The following is a 15016-nucleotide window of genomic DNA, read 5'->3' on the forward strand; positions in this document are numbered from 1 at the left end:
TGTTCAGTTGAAAACCCAATTCTAATTCTGCTTGATAATCATGCGTCACATTGCTGCCTTAGAAAATAATCTATACCAAATTTTCTGAATAAATCTTGTCAAATGCAAAAGTTTTCCATACAAGAACTTTTTCCGATCGTTCAGTTTGTATGGCAGCTATATGCTATAGTTAACCGATCTGAACAATTTCTTCGGAGATTACATTATTGCCTTAGAAAATACTCCATACCAAATTTCGTGAATATATCTTGTCAAATGCAAAAGTTTTCCATACAAGAACTGTTTTCCGATCGTTCAGTTTGTATGGCAGCTATATGCTATAGTAAGCCGATCTGAACAATTTCTTCGGATATTACATTGCTGCCTTAGAAAATAATCTATACCAAATTTTCTGAATAAATCTTGTCAAATGCAAAAGTTTTCCATGCAAGAACTTTTTCCGATCGTTCAGTTTGTATGGCAGCTATATGCTATAGTAAGCCGATCTGAACAATTTCTTCGGAGATTACAATGTTGCCCTAGAAAATAATCTGTACCAACTTTTGTGGAGATACATTGTCAAATGCAAAAGTTTTCCATACAAGAACTTGATTCCGATCGTTCAGTTTGTATGGCAGCTATATGTTATAGTGGGCCGATATCGGCAGTTCCGACAAATGAGCTTCTTGACGAGAAAATCGTTCGTATATATACAGACAGACGGACAGACGGACATGGCTAAATCGACTCAGCTCAACACACTGATCACTATATACTTTATAGGGTCTCCGACGATTCCTTCTGGGTGTTACAAACTTCGTGACAAACTTAATATACCCTGTTCAGGTATAATTATACTAATCATTTTCCGTGAGTGCATCCCTGTCTTTCCCTGGCTTTGTGGTTTGTTGTTGCCGTTGTCTGCTGACTTTTTCTTCTTCAAGGTTTGATATTTCTCGTTGTTACTTGTGGAAGGGAATTTTTTTTTATTTGTTTCAGTTACAAATTCCAATTATGCATATTTAAATTTAAATAGTTAGTACAGTTTTACAGTTGTTAGTTTATACTATGTTTTTGTAAATGTTCTCTTCACTTGTTATCTTTCTTTTGTGTACAGGCATAGCGGTTTTATATTAATTTTGATTTCAAATTAACACTTCGTTTAGTATACATATTGTTTTTTAATTTTCATTTTTTTTTTGTTATTTTTTTATTTTCACTTATAATTTTTGTATTTTTATTTTGTACAGTCAAATCAATGAACACAGTTTTTCGTAGGTGGTTTTAATTTCCACTTTTGTGTGTTTTGAACAGTCATTCAAATAAAAAACTATTTTTCTGTGTATTTTTTTATTTCCACTTTTTTTTAGTTCTGTCAACTTTAAATTTTTGTATCATCTATTTGTTTCTTGTTCTATTTACTTTCAATACTTGTTTTTACTATAGGAATGCGATGCGCGTCTATTTGTTTGAACTGTACAGATTCGGTAACTGTTATTTTAATTTTTGCCACTGTTTCAACAGAGAACGTATATTTACAGAGAAGGTCCAACAACGGACAGGCGTGTAAACTGTCAAAAGCTAACAAAATGCGATGAGCGTGTTTCACCACAGCTAGCTAAGAAGGAGAAACTTTAACAGTGGCGCGTGAACAGAGCTGAGCATTCAATGAAAATTATGCTCAGAAATATACATTCTTATTACAGACGTATGTTAGTCTTTTGGATATATTTTTTTATTTTTTTTTATTTTATTTTATTTTATTTTATAAAAGCTTGCATAATAATACAATTATTATACAAACTTAAGAAAATACGCAGCACTAGCATCATGGGCTATCGGCCGACTGGTTATGTTATATGCGTCGAAGAAGGTCGCTGTCTTTCAAAAAGTTGTAGATTTTCGAAATGTTGTTGCTTGAGGGATCCATCAATAAAATTATTGGATCAGTATTGTTGAAGTTTGACATTCTATGAGTTTGAAGTGCTGGACAATGTTGCAGAAGATGCAATAGATTTAAATCTGAATCACAAAATGGGCATTGGTTGATCTGAGTGCCATTTAGTATGTGAGCGTGTGTGATAATGGAGTGGCCAATGCGAAGTCTGATATATGGAATGATATAATTAGATGAAAGCGATGACGGAAAGGATGGTTTGATACGATTTGAATTTATTCTAGAGTAGTGGTGTCTGTAATTCATCCAATCAAGCGCCAATTTAGTGGATCTTTGTTGAATAATAAGCCGTTTTATATCACTCTTAACAAACAAGGCAGATGTAGTTGTTGGAGTGATGCACACCTCCTTAGCCACCGAGTCCGCAAAAGTATTTCCAATGATTCCAGAGTGACCGGGTATCCACATTATTTTTAGTCTATGTGCTAACGAAAACAACAGCGATCTAATGCCAATAATGACGTCATTGTAGTTACTGCGGTTTTTTAAAGCTTGAAAACACGATAGACTATCTGTACAGATGATGAATTTACCAAGGTTTTGTTGGGCATACTGGACAGCTTTGAGAATACCCGTAGCTTCAGCGGTAAAAATTGAACAAAATGGAAATAATAAACCATACGATATTCTTTGTTGGTTATCATCAACTACAGCAAAAGATGTATGCGACGATTTGGAGCCATCAGTATATATAAACTGCCAATCAAAAGATTTGAAGTGCGCAGATAATTCCAAAAATCGAGATTTATACACAGTGGTTGGAGTGATGGATTTGCGAAGAAAAGTAAGATCACTAATGAAAGAAGATTCATTTACTTTCCACGGTGGAATATATTTACTGCAAGGCAGCAATATTTTAAGCGGCAACTCATTGGTTTTAGCAAACAAAGCACTTTTAAAAATAGAAGACGGTATTTTAGGAGACCTCTTTCTGCAAAGTGATGATTGAAAGTCCTTTTTTATAGTAAAGTTCGTGCTGAGTATGAGTTTTGAATAAAGCTTATTTAAGCTATCTTCCACTGCATCTTTTAGAGAAGGTAGGCCAGCTTCCGTCAGTATGTTTTTAATTGGCGATGTTGGAAACACTCGAAGAGAACAACGAACTGAAGAATGATAGGGCGCAGCAAGCATCTTTAGATGATTCTTAGAATGATGTCCATAAATTTCCAAGCCATAATTAATTACAGATGAGATGAGGGCTTTAGTGACGTTGACCAGTAAAGCCGAGCCGATGAGTGAGCGCTTACATGAGAGGTATTTAATAATATTTAAATTAACAAAAAGTCTTTTTCTTATATACTGACAATGTTTCTTTAATGTATACTTAGAGTCTAATACAATACCAAGGAACTTAATACTATCTGTACACAAAATGTTTGTATTATCAAATGTGAGCGTTGGGATAGTACATTGATGTTTTTTACAAATATGAAAAAGTTTCGATTTAGGAAAAGATATTGATGTGCCTGAAGTAGAGGACCAACGAGAAAGACGCAATAAAATTTCAGAGAAAGTAATTGTTACTGAAGTCAAATTTGAAGTTTTTGAGAATAAAATTAAATCATAGAATAAAATTAAATTAACAAAATCTGATAGAATGGTACTGATTTCATCAAATGCAATAGTAAATAGGATCACCGAGAGCGGTGACCCTTGTGGGGTACCATTATCTAATGGTAGAACAGAGGATGAAACATTGGATATGATAACACTTAATTTACGGTTGGATAGGAAAGATTTGACAAAGTTAAAAATACGAGAACCCACTCTCCACCTACTAAGCTGTCTTAACACTACATGAATCCCAATCCTGTCAAATGCTTTTAGGAAATCTAAAGAAAGAATAGAAACATGATTTTTGTGGGAGAGAGTATCAGAGATAAAGTGATCAAGGTGCAGGAGAGCATCCAACGTACCCTGCCCCCTCTTGAACGCAACTTGGTTGTGCGAAATGAGATTATTAGATTGAGCATACCAGGCGAGTCTAGTAGCAATAATCTTTTCAATCAATTTACCAAGGCAAGGAAGAAGGGAAATGGGACGATAACTGCTGACCACACCAGGAGGTTTACCAGGTTTTAAAATAGGAATAATCGCGCTAGTCTTCCAGAGGACAGGGTAGTTGCCACTGAGAAAAATACTATTGTAAAGTTTGACTAGACGGGATATAAGGAAAGGAGGAAGGTGCTTGATGATAAGGTAAGAGATTTTATCAATGCCAGGAGTTTTGCCCTTGACTGACGAGAGGGCTAAATTAAAATCAAGTTCAGATATATCGGCATCTAAATATTCAGCTGATTGAGATAAGGTGGAAGGAGGAAGGTAAGGAGAGCAAAGAGAAGAAAGTTTACTAGAGGAAAAATCAGAAGAGAAATTGGAGTCCAAAGAAATATTGGAAAAGTGGGTGGCAAACTCTAAGGCTATATCTTTGGGATATAGTAGAGTGCCCCGAGGAGTATTTAAATAAGTGATAGGAGAAGAAGGTGATAAACCAGCAAGTCTTTTCATATCAGTCCAGATTTTTCTAGAATCCGAAGAAGAAGTGATATTATTCGTAAATTCTTGGAAACAATGAACCTTAGCAGCCTTAGCTTTATGGCGAAAAAATGCATTGGATTTTTTGTAAGCTATTAAGTTTGCACTAGAACGTAAACGTTTAAATTGATGCCATGCGATCTGTTTCAGATTTCTTAGTGCAGAAAGCTCATTATTCCACCAAAGAGGAGCAAGCTTGACTGGTTTAGAAGAAGAAAGGGGAAAAGAATAGTTAGAAGCAGAACGTATAATTTTTTGGATTCTAGAAGCCTCTTGATTTATATTGGAAGAAAAGGGGAAATAACGTGAATGCGATAAACAGGCTTCTTCAAACCTATTCCAATCAGCCGAATCAGTTTTAAACCGAATCCTGGGCTTATTGATGAGAGGGAGGCATATATTTGATGAGAGGGAGGCAGAACATATGGAAAGATCAATATTAGTGAAGGTAGAGTGAGTGGAAAAATGGGTGGGGGAACCATCATTTAAAACAATGCAGTTGGATCTTAGTAAGGCATCCTCAATGCTACGTCCCTTGGAGTTAGCCGAAGCAGAGCCCCAAAGGGGACTCCAAGCATTGAAGTCACCACACAAGATAAAAGGATTTGAACCGGAAGGAATAAGATTTAAAAATTCAGTAGTAGAAAATGATTGATCAGGAGGGGAATAAGCACAGATGATTGAAATTTTATAGGGGGCGAGGATCTCAATAGCTACAGAAGAAAAAATTGAAAGGGGTATGGGAAGTAATACGTGAGGTAGATTTCTTTTAACTAGGATGGCAACTCCCTGCTTGTTGGTGGTGTTATGTGGGAGATTAATAAAATATCCCACATAAGCCCTAGGGGTAAAAGCTGAGGCATTATAAGATAGGTGAGTTTCATTCAACAGGATAATAGATGGATTGTACGATCCCATAAGTAACTCTAAGTTAATATAATTATTAACATAACCGTTAATGTTCCATTGAAGAAGTGTAATCATATCATATGTAAACTTATAAAAGAAAAAAGTTAAGCTACGAATATTTTATTTAAACTAAATGTCTTCATTGTAAGAAGGAAAATTGGGTAATGCAAGAGGATCTTGCGAGCAGGAGAGGGTGGGGGAGGGTGTGATAGGACAGGAGGAAAAGATATTGAGAGGAGAGTCAGAGATGGATAAAGGGGAAAAGAGAGGGGAAGGAGAAGTGACAGAAGAGGAGGTAGGATGGGTTGGAAGGGATTGTTTAGATGAATTGATGTCTGTAGTTGTTGTTAGATTAGTTTTGGTAGGATTGTTGGATTTGTTATTAGGTGTTGTTTCATTATTGATTTGATTAGTATTGTTAGAAATTTTAGCTATAGAGGCAAAAGAGTTTGCATTAGAAGTTGTATGAGAAAATTGAATTTTATACTTGGTAACAGCTTCACGCATACTACATTTATAAATAGTTTTAATTTTTAATATTTCTTTGGATTGTTGATATTTAGGGCAAGTATTAGATGATGCCGGGTGGTCGCCCGAGCAATTTGCACACATTATTCTCTTACATTCAGTAGGTGGGGTATGATCGGAAGGGAGGTTGCATGAGACACAAGAAGGTGAATTACGGCAGTATTTTGCTGTGTGGCCAATTAATTGACATTGCTTACAACGCATAGGATTAGGGTAATACGGACGGACAGTGAGGTTCCTCCAGGCAACATCAATTCTTTCAGGAAGTTTGTATTTATCAAAAGTTAATAAAACTACACCCGTAGGATTACGGGAGGCGTCAGCAATTCGTGAAAACTTATGTACAGCAGAAACACCCTGCTCCTTAAGACCATCAACAATATCTTCTTCTGATAAGTTATTCAGGAATGGGGCGTATATGGTGCCTTTAACCGTATTCAAAGTATTATGAAGCTTGACATTGATATGACCTCCGCCAGGTAAAATTTTTGCAGAAAGAAATTTGCTAGCTGTTTTGTTGTTATTTACAAAGAGCAGTAGGCTACCATCACGTAGCTCAGTAACTTTACTTACTTCCTTACTGATTGCTTGAATACCTTTATACGTAGCGAAGCATGATAACGAATTAAGTGGCTTGTTGTCGTCCAGCGATGACATGACCAAAAATTTTGGATCATCCGTGTTTGAGACTGGTAATTCTGGAAATTGGTCTAACGGGATCGGATTTGGTTTTTTTCTTTTCTTTTTCATTATTGGAGATAATAGGGAAAACCTATTATCCCCTAATTTGGTGGCCCCAGGGGCCATAGTAAACGCGAATTTTAGTTTAACAAATTAAGAAATTAAGTGATTGAAAAGATATAAAACGATAAAAAATTAATTCACAAACAAAGCACGAGCGTAATATAAACGCAGAACAAACCGTTATACCGTTTTAACAAACTCAATAAGCACAGAGCGAAAAGCAACCGGTTACGATGACAGTTCGACGGTGTATGCTTTTGGATATAATTATATACGTTTACATGCAATCATATTAATTGATATGATTATCATTTTGCATATTTTTCTGAATGCATGCAAAACTGATAATATTCTAATAAAATTATGCTATTTTCAAAACTATATTTGTAGTTAATGTGCGAATAAGAGTTATTTATTAAATATTTATAATGTTTGATAATATTATATAATCTCATATAAATATGTACATATGAATATGGTTGTATATTCATACATATGCTATATACATATGTATATGAGATACCCTAAAACACTTAATACTATATATTACAACAATATTATATGTAAATTACATTTCATCATTTAAATTTTCATATGCATCTAGATATTAGCACATAGTTACATACATACATACATACTTATGTAGGTAGAATTCAAATTGAAATCCTAATATTATCATTTATCAGTAAAAAGTGTGCGCGCACTGCTCGATATGTACATACTTACATATGCATATGTGTACGACATTGCCGAACAAATAATGTATATACACACCAACATACAAATATGCGTACACATGTAAATATGTCACCCACAAAAACTACAAACATTGCTTTACAAAAACAAGAATTGTTTCAAATAACATCATACATACTTATATGCGTACACATGTAAATATGTGCGTATGTCATTCCCTCACAAATAATGCATACACAACATACATACTTATATGCGTTCACATGTAGATATGTCACCCGCAAAAAGTACAAATATTGTTCTACAAAAACAACAATCGTCTAATATAGCATCAGCAACGTCACAAGTCAATATCACAGCCGAATTGGCGAAGCCCAAATGTAGTAAATTTTACAACAAAACCGATTTCATTCATAAACGCAGGGGCATATGCCACAAGCGACCTCGCTTCATTCATAAAAGTAGACACCATTACATCTCCCCGAGCAGGCCTTTGCCAACAAGCGTCTTTTTGCGATGATGGCAAAAGCTAAAAATCATAAATTGAACATCTTTCTGATGCTTCTTCACAGAAAGAAGTGACAAAAGTGGCAACATAGGAGTTGTCGATTTATAATATTTGTCTAAAATATTTTTCCGTGACTCGCAAAACTCTGCGTCGATATGTATGAGAGCTCATACATATGCATACATATTTACGCTAGTTTGCGGGCAAAGCTGTTACAGCGGCAAGGGAAGCGGTAACAATCGGCGATCGTTTGTTAGTTTCTTTCGCGTCTCGTCGCGTCAGTGCTTCGACTGATTGATGTGCTGAACACATAGAACGCGACAGATTGCAAGCGCCATCTGAATCTGATATTGAAATACACACATTCTTAAGGACACAGTTATTTAGACAGCTGCCCAACTACATAGCTGTGTCCATATGAACGTGTATATTTTAATATTTCACAGATGTCGCTTGCAGTCTGCCCCGCTCAATGTGTTCCGGGCGTGACTCTTTGAAAAAACTTAAGCTTCAGCCATTGGTTGCCCGTGAAACGAAGATTTCGCATGAAGCAATAATTGTACACATTTACATACAAAGTTGTGGGTAGACAAATTTACAAACATTATGCGTATGTTTCTTCTTGTTTACATACACACATAATTACATACATATGTACGTGAATATGTGCGACCGCTTGGTCTTTTAACATGTTATCAAAACTTTTAAAGACCTGACCTGTAAATAAATATGTATGTACATACATATATACATATGTATCTTATCAAGCCTATGTACATTAATTAAAGATTTACATACATACATAGGTAATAATGCATGTATGACTTTATTATATATTTCCAAAGATTTTAAGGAATTCATCATGAAATAGTTCAATTTGTATGTACGTATAAACATGCTTGTGTGCTTTGATATAAAATATATAGAAAATATACATACATACATATGTATGCATGTATGTACATATATAAATTATATGCAGCATCGTTTGCGCATAGTAAAAAAGGGAATCTGTAAGCGTACATTCCTTAACATTGGAATTATCATTATTGCTCTCATTTAACACTGAAAATGCTCAATTCTGCTATTTTCATGCCCCTGATGTTAAGTGGTGAAACACGCTAATAATTTTCTGTGGTGAAACACGCTCATCCAAAACAGTAAATATCCCAAAATTGAAATATCCCTAAATTTTCGTTATCGTGAACCTTCTCTGTAAATATACATTCTCTGGTTTCAATTTAACTATTTCCTCAATAAAATTCTCGCACGCGTTTTTATTTCGCGTTCGATAAATGCCGACTACGCCAGTAAAGTCATAACAGAGAACGTATATTTATAGAGAAGGTTCACGATGTCAAAAATATAGGGATATTTCAATTTTGGGATATTTACTGTTTTGGATGAGCGTGTTTCACCACAGAAAATTATTAGCGTGTTTCACCACTTAACATCAGGGGCACGACAATAACAGAACTGAGTAGTTGTTAGAGCCAATTGGAAAAATATGTTAATTTCAATGTTTAGAAATGTACGCTTACAGATTCGTATATTTACAATGCGCAAACGACTGCATATAATTTATATACATACATACATATGTATGTATATTTTCTATATATTTTATATCAAAGCACACAAGCATGTATGTATGTACGTACACATTAAACTATTTCATGATGAATTCCTTAAAATCTTTGGAAATATATAATAGTCATGTTTATGTTGTTACCTAAATATTTAATTAATGTAGGTTTGATAAGATATATACATATGTATGTACATTAGGGTGTGCCATTCTGAGGCTACCTTTTTTTTCAACTGAAAAACAGGCTCAAAACTTTCGAAAATGTGTAAAAAAAAGTCACTCAAAATATGAGCTCCTAATATTAATAATAAGAGGTGCCTATTTCAAATTTTCTGTTTTCCATATAAATTACATAGAAAAAAAATCATTTTTTTTGTGGTTTAAGCGGAGTACTACTTAACTGGGAATCACTGTAAACATAAATCAGAGGAATATTGAATATTTTCTTTGATATTTTTTGTGACTTGAAAATCGACAAATGAACTATGTTGTCAATTTTATTCTAATATATTTGAGTACTTATATTTGCGGGGTTGTCACTTTTTCTTTCTCATACAAATATCAGAAATTGTTAAATTTATGATTTTTAGCTTTTGCCACCGTCACGAAAAACGCTTATAGGCAAAGGCGTGCTCGGGGAGATGTAATGGTGTCTACTTTTATGAATGAAGCGAGTTTACCTGTTGAAAGTGCGCTTGCGTTCATGAATGAAAATATTGTTGTTGTGTGTTTTTCTACAAATTTGAGCATCGACTATTTGGCTGCCATATTGACTGGTGACGCTGCTGACGCTATATTAGACGATTGTTGTTTTTGTAGAACAATATTTGTACTTTTTGCGGGTGACATATCTACATGTGAACCGCATAAAGTATGTATGTTGTGTATGCATTATTTGTGTGGGAATGCCATACGCACATATTTACATGTGTACGCATATAAGTATGTATGATGCTATTTGAAACAATTCTTGTTATTGTAAAGCAATGTTAGTAGTTTTTGTGGGTGACATATTTACATGTGTACGCATATTTGTATGTGGTGTGCATATACATTATTTGTTCGGCAATGCCGTACACATATGCATATGTATGTACATATAGAGCAGCGCGCGCCCACTTTCTACTGATAAATGATAATATTACGATTTGAATTTGAATTCTACCTAAATAAGTATGTATGTAAGTATGTGCCAATAGCTAGATGCATATGAAAATTTAAATGATGAAATGTGATTTACATATATGTAATATTGTTGTAATATATAATATCAAGTGTTTAATGGTATCTCATATACATATGTACATATGTATATACAACCATATTCATACATATTTATATGCAATTATATAATATTATCAAACTTTATAAATATTTAATAAATAACTCTTATTCGCACATTAACTGCAAATATAGTTTTGAAAATAGCATAGTTTTATTAGAATGTTATCAGTTTGCATGTATTCAGAAAAATATGCAAAATGATAATCACATCAATTAATATGATGGCATGTAAACGTATATAATTACTCGTATATCCAAAAGACTAACATACGTCAGTAATAAGAATATATATTTCTGAGCATAATTTTCATTGAATGCTCAGCTCTGTTCACGCGCCACTGTTAAAGTTTCTCCTTCTTAGCTACATAGCTGTGGTGAAATGCACTCATTGCATTTGGTTAGCTTTTGACAGTTCACACGCTTGTCCGTTGTTGGACCTTCTCTATAAATATACGTTTTCTGGTTATAATACCAGAGAACGTATATTTATAGAGAACAGTTCCCACGAGATAACTGAAGAGTGCGGTCATGTTAGTACAACGCTGGTGTAGTATTTAGTGTGGACTTCATTTAAAAAGTGTTTTCTAATCGCCAACTCTCTCTTAATTTTTTCAACAAATACCGGTTAACGAAATCACCCGGACAGAAGAAGGATCAAGAAACTGCCATGGAGGAAGACCCCGAAAGGGGCAGAAGTAACTACTTCGACATACTAGGCTAGCCACCAAAAACAAAACGTAAGGCATACAATATAAACAACAACTATGACTTCCCAACGCTTAAACTCAACAAACACGCAAGTACCCAACAAAACTCACCTTGCCCAAAGTTTCTACTTATAAAAAGCAAAACCGAAAAACCACTGAAATCGTATAACATTTTCGCAGTCAGCAAAGCGCTCGAATCAATGACAATCGAAAAGCCCCTAGAAATATCATTTACGAGAGATGGAGACCTACTTTTACTAACAAAAACTCAACAACAAGCGAACAAATACCTTAAAGCAACACAATTGTCAAATATTTGCAACATTTCTGTCTCTCTCCACCCAACGCTTAATATATCCAAAGGTGTAGTTTATTCTGGAGTTCTAAAACATCTAAGTGAAGAAGAAATCGTAGAAGTTCTAAAAGAACAAGGTGCAGTGGAATGTAAAAAAATCAGAAAATACATAGACGGAAAACTCACTGACACTCCGCTTCACATCGTCTCCTTGAACACTTTTACTCCACCAAAAGAAGTGAACATAGGATGGCTGAAAGTAAAAGTTGAACCATATATTCCATCGCCCATGCAATGCAAAAACTGTTTTTTAATCGGCCATACAGCTAAACATTGCACCTCTGAAGCAAAATGCAATGTATGTTCATCTACCATCCACGACTTGACACCTTGTTCGAAAGTGCAATGTATTGTTGCGAATTTACTCCTTGCTAGTTTTACTTTACTAGGTTTGTATCTCTGGATTGACAAATAAAACCAAAAGCCGTTTAATTCACTTCAACTAAATCTCTTTATTTTACAACTCGTCTACACTATAGCAGTTTACTCTTAGCACTGGTTGATTACGTTGGCGCTGCCACGGCTTATATAGCCACGCACTCCTCGCTGATGCCGACGTGTCCTTCTAAAATATTGCGTCTGGAAATTATAAGAACATAATGCTATACGGCGCCAAATGCAGCTATTGTTTAGACAAGCAGACAGCCGCGGCGCCAGATGTTTACAACAAGACAAATGCTATTCCATATACCTACTGCTATTGTTCATAATAAGGGATGCATATAGCAATACAAATACAACTTAATACTACTTTTGTAACACTGCCCTCCACTAAAGCCTAATCGTCCCGATTAGGCACAAATCCTCTTGTACCAAATGGGGCGAGCCCCTCCAAATGTACTACTTTCATTTTACATCGTGCTTTTCCATTTCTTTGTATGTGGTATAACACGTCATTAAGTCGTTTCATCACCATATACGGTCCTTCCCAGGCTGTCTGCAGTTTCGGGGACAAGTCTTTCTTTCGAAGTGGATTGTACAACAGGACCAGATCACCTTCTTTAAAACCTTTTGAATTTGCCGCTTGATCGAACCGGTCCTTCATATTATTGCTCATCAGATGCGTATGCTGTCTTACCATTAGATGCAATTCATTCATTTCTCCCTTTAAGGCAGAACAATAATCTCCATCATTTCTTACAGCTGTAGGATTCGTTCCAAACTTAAGATCAGCAGGGAGTCGCAGATCAGATCCGAAAATAATCTTTGCTGGCGTGTAACCAGTTGTCTCGTGCTTCGCTGAACGATACGCCAGCAGGAACATCTGGATGCACTTGTCCCAATTCCGTTGATCTTTATCAACGATTTTCCGCAGATGTTCTTCGAGCGTTCGGTTGAATCTCTCTACCATCCCATCTGATTGTGGGTGTAACGCTGTTGTCCGTGTCTTGTGGATGCCCAATAATGTACAGACTTCTTGGAAAATGGAAGATTCGAAATTCCTGCCTTGATCTGAGTGTAATTCGACGGGCACTCCGAACCTTGTTATCCAATTTTCTACAAACGCTTCGGCTACTGTCTTCGCTTCTTGGTTTGGTAAGGCATACACTTCTGCCCATTTACTAAAATAGTCCATGACAACCAGTAGATATTTGTTTCCGGTCGTACTGGTTGGGAACGGACCTGCAACATCCATTGCGACTCGTTCAAATGGTGATCCCACGTTGTACTGTTGTAGCCTACCGCGACTTTTGGCTTTAGGACCTTTAGCTGCCATGCACTCTACGCAATTACTTATCCATTCTGCTATGGAATCTCGACAACCGATCGTTGTTTAATCTTCTCTATAGTTTTTGTAATTCCAAGGTGCCCTCCACTATGTCCATTGTGATATTCTTTTAATACTTTCGGGATCATGGACTTCGGTACTATGATCAGCAGACGAGACTGTTTGCCATCTTCGCTTTCCCAGGTACGATGAAGGTATCCATTAACGAGGTTTATGCTGTTCCATTGGGCCCAATATGCTTTTGCAGTTGGACTCTCGTTACTTATTTGTTCCTTTGGTGATCGGACCCCATTTCTTTGGCCATTACCAGCTTTGCAAGATCAAGGTCCTCCAGCTGATTGATTCTGATGCGGTGAGGAGTCCAATCATCTTCAGGTTCTATATTCAGTAATCGCACGTCGATTATACCTTCTTTTCCTTCTAATTTGGAGCAATTTTTGTGGTGAATCCCCTTTCGGTGTTCTGTTGGTTGTTTCCGTTTTGATGGGTTTACCTTTATATTGCAATTTCGGGCAAAGTGACCCGCTTTTCCATAGTTGAAACATCTGCCTGTTGTATTTACTCGCTGTGCAGCAATTGTCTTCAAAGTCTTCAATATTTCTTCCATCAGCGCTGGTTGTTCCATTTCAACTCTTTGTACTTTGTGTGCTGGTTTACTTAGTAGGGAAGTTGTTTCCTGTGTGAGGGCGTGCGAAACCGTTTCAGCAAACGTTCTTTTTGGCAATGCATATGTGGCGCGTTTGGTGTCCACATCACGAATTCCATTTATGAAACATTGAATTTTTACCCTCTCAATGTAATCCACAGGTGCATCTGCATTTGCCAAATGAGCCAGTCGTTCTATTTCAGTTGCGAACTCTTGCAATGACTCGTTCATCTTCTGACCCCTATTTTGCAGTTCGATTTGGTATGTTTGTTTCCGGTGCTCACTACCATATCGTCTTTCTATCGCACTCATCAATGCCTCATAGTTGTCCCGTTCACAGTCTGGAATAGTCTGAAGGATTTCTGCCGCAGGTCCTTTCAATGATACAAACAAGGACGCCACTTTGTCCACTGCATTCCAGTTATTGGCCATTGCTGTCTTTTCAAACTGAAGTTTGAAAATTTGAAATGGAATACTTCCATCGAATGTGGGTGCCTTCAATCTTGGATTATTTGTTGATGGTGCAGGGCCATGCAGTTGCAGTTCTCGCATACGATTACTCAGTTGAAGAAATTCTGATTTTAAATTTTCTTCTTCATATTTTAACGTGCTTAATTCCTCTTCAAAATTTGAAAATTTCTCTTGCACTTGTTTTTGTACTTGTGTAGTATTTTCTGTAATCTGTTGTACCAAACGCTTTTCTCACTGCGTATTATTTTCAGTCATTTGTTGTGTAAGGCGAGACTCTAACTGTGATGTATTTTCAGCTATTTGCGTCATTTGCTGTGCCAGACGATTTTCTGTTTGCACTGCATTTTCTGTATTTTCAGCTATTTGCTGTATAGCCACTA

At 35.9% G+C, this 15016-nt stretch overlaps 1 protein-coding gene and 1 long non-coding RNA gene across 12 annotated transcripts in view; one reads left to right on the forward strand and one right to left on the reverse strand.

The window, feature by feature from the left end:
• Positions 1-15016, reverse strand: part of LOC105225669 (protein sneaky) — a 392025-nt gene that overhangs the window by 169446 nt on the left and 207563 nt on the right. The gene's annotated exons all lie outside the window — the stretch shown is intronic.
• LOC125776389 (uncharacterized) lies at positions 923-5488 on the forward strand. The gene is made up of 2 exons (XR_007421659.1): positions 923-3190; positions 3265-5488. It is a non-coding gene; the product is annotated as an uncharacterized LOC125776389 (long non-coding RNA).

The sequence above is a fragment of the Bactrocera dorsalis genome, chromosome 2 (genome assembly GCF_023373825.1).
Source record: "Bactrocera dorsalis isolate Fly_Bdor chromosome 2, ASM2337382v1, whole genome shotgun sequence".
Classification (NCBI taxonomy): domain Eukaryota; kingdom Metazoa; phylum Arthropoda; class Insecta; order Diptera; family Tephritidae; genus Bactrocera; species Bactrocera dorsalis.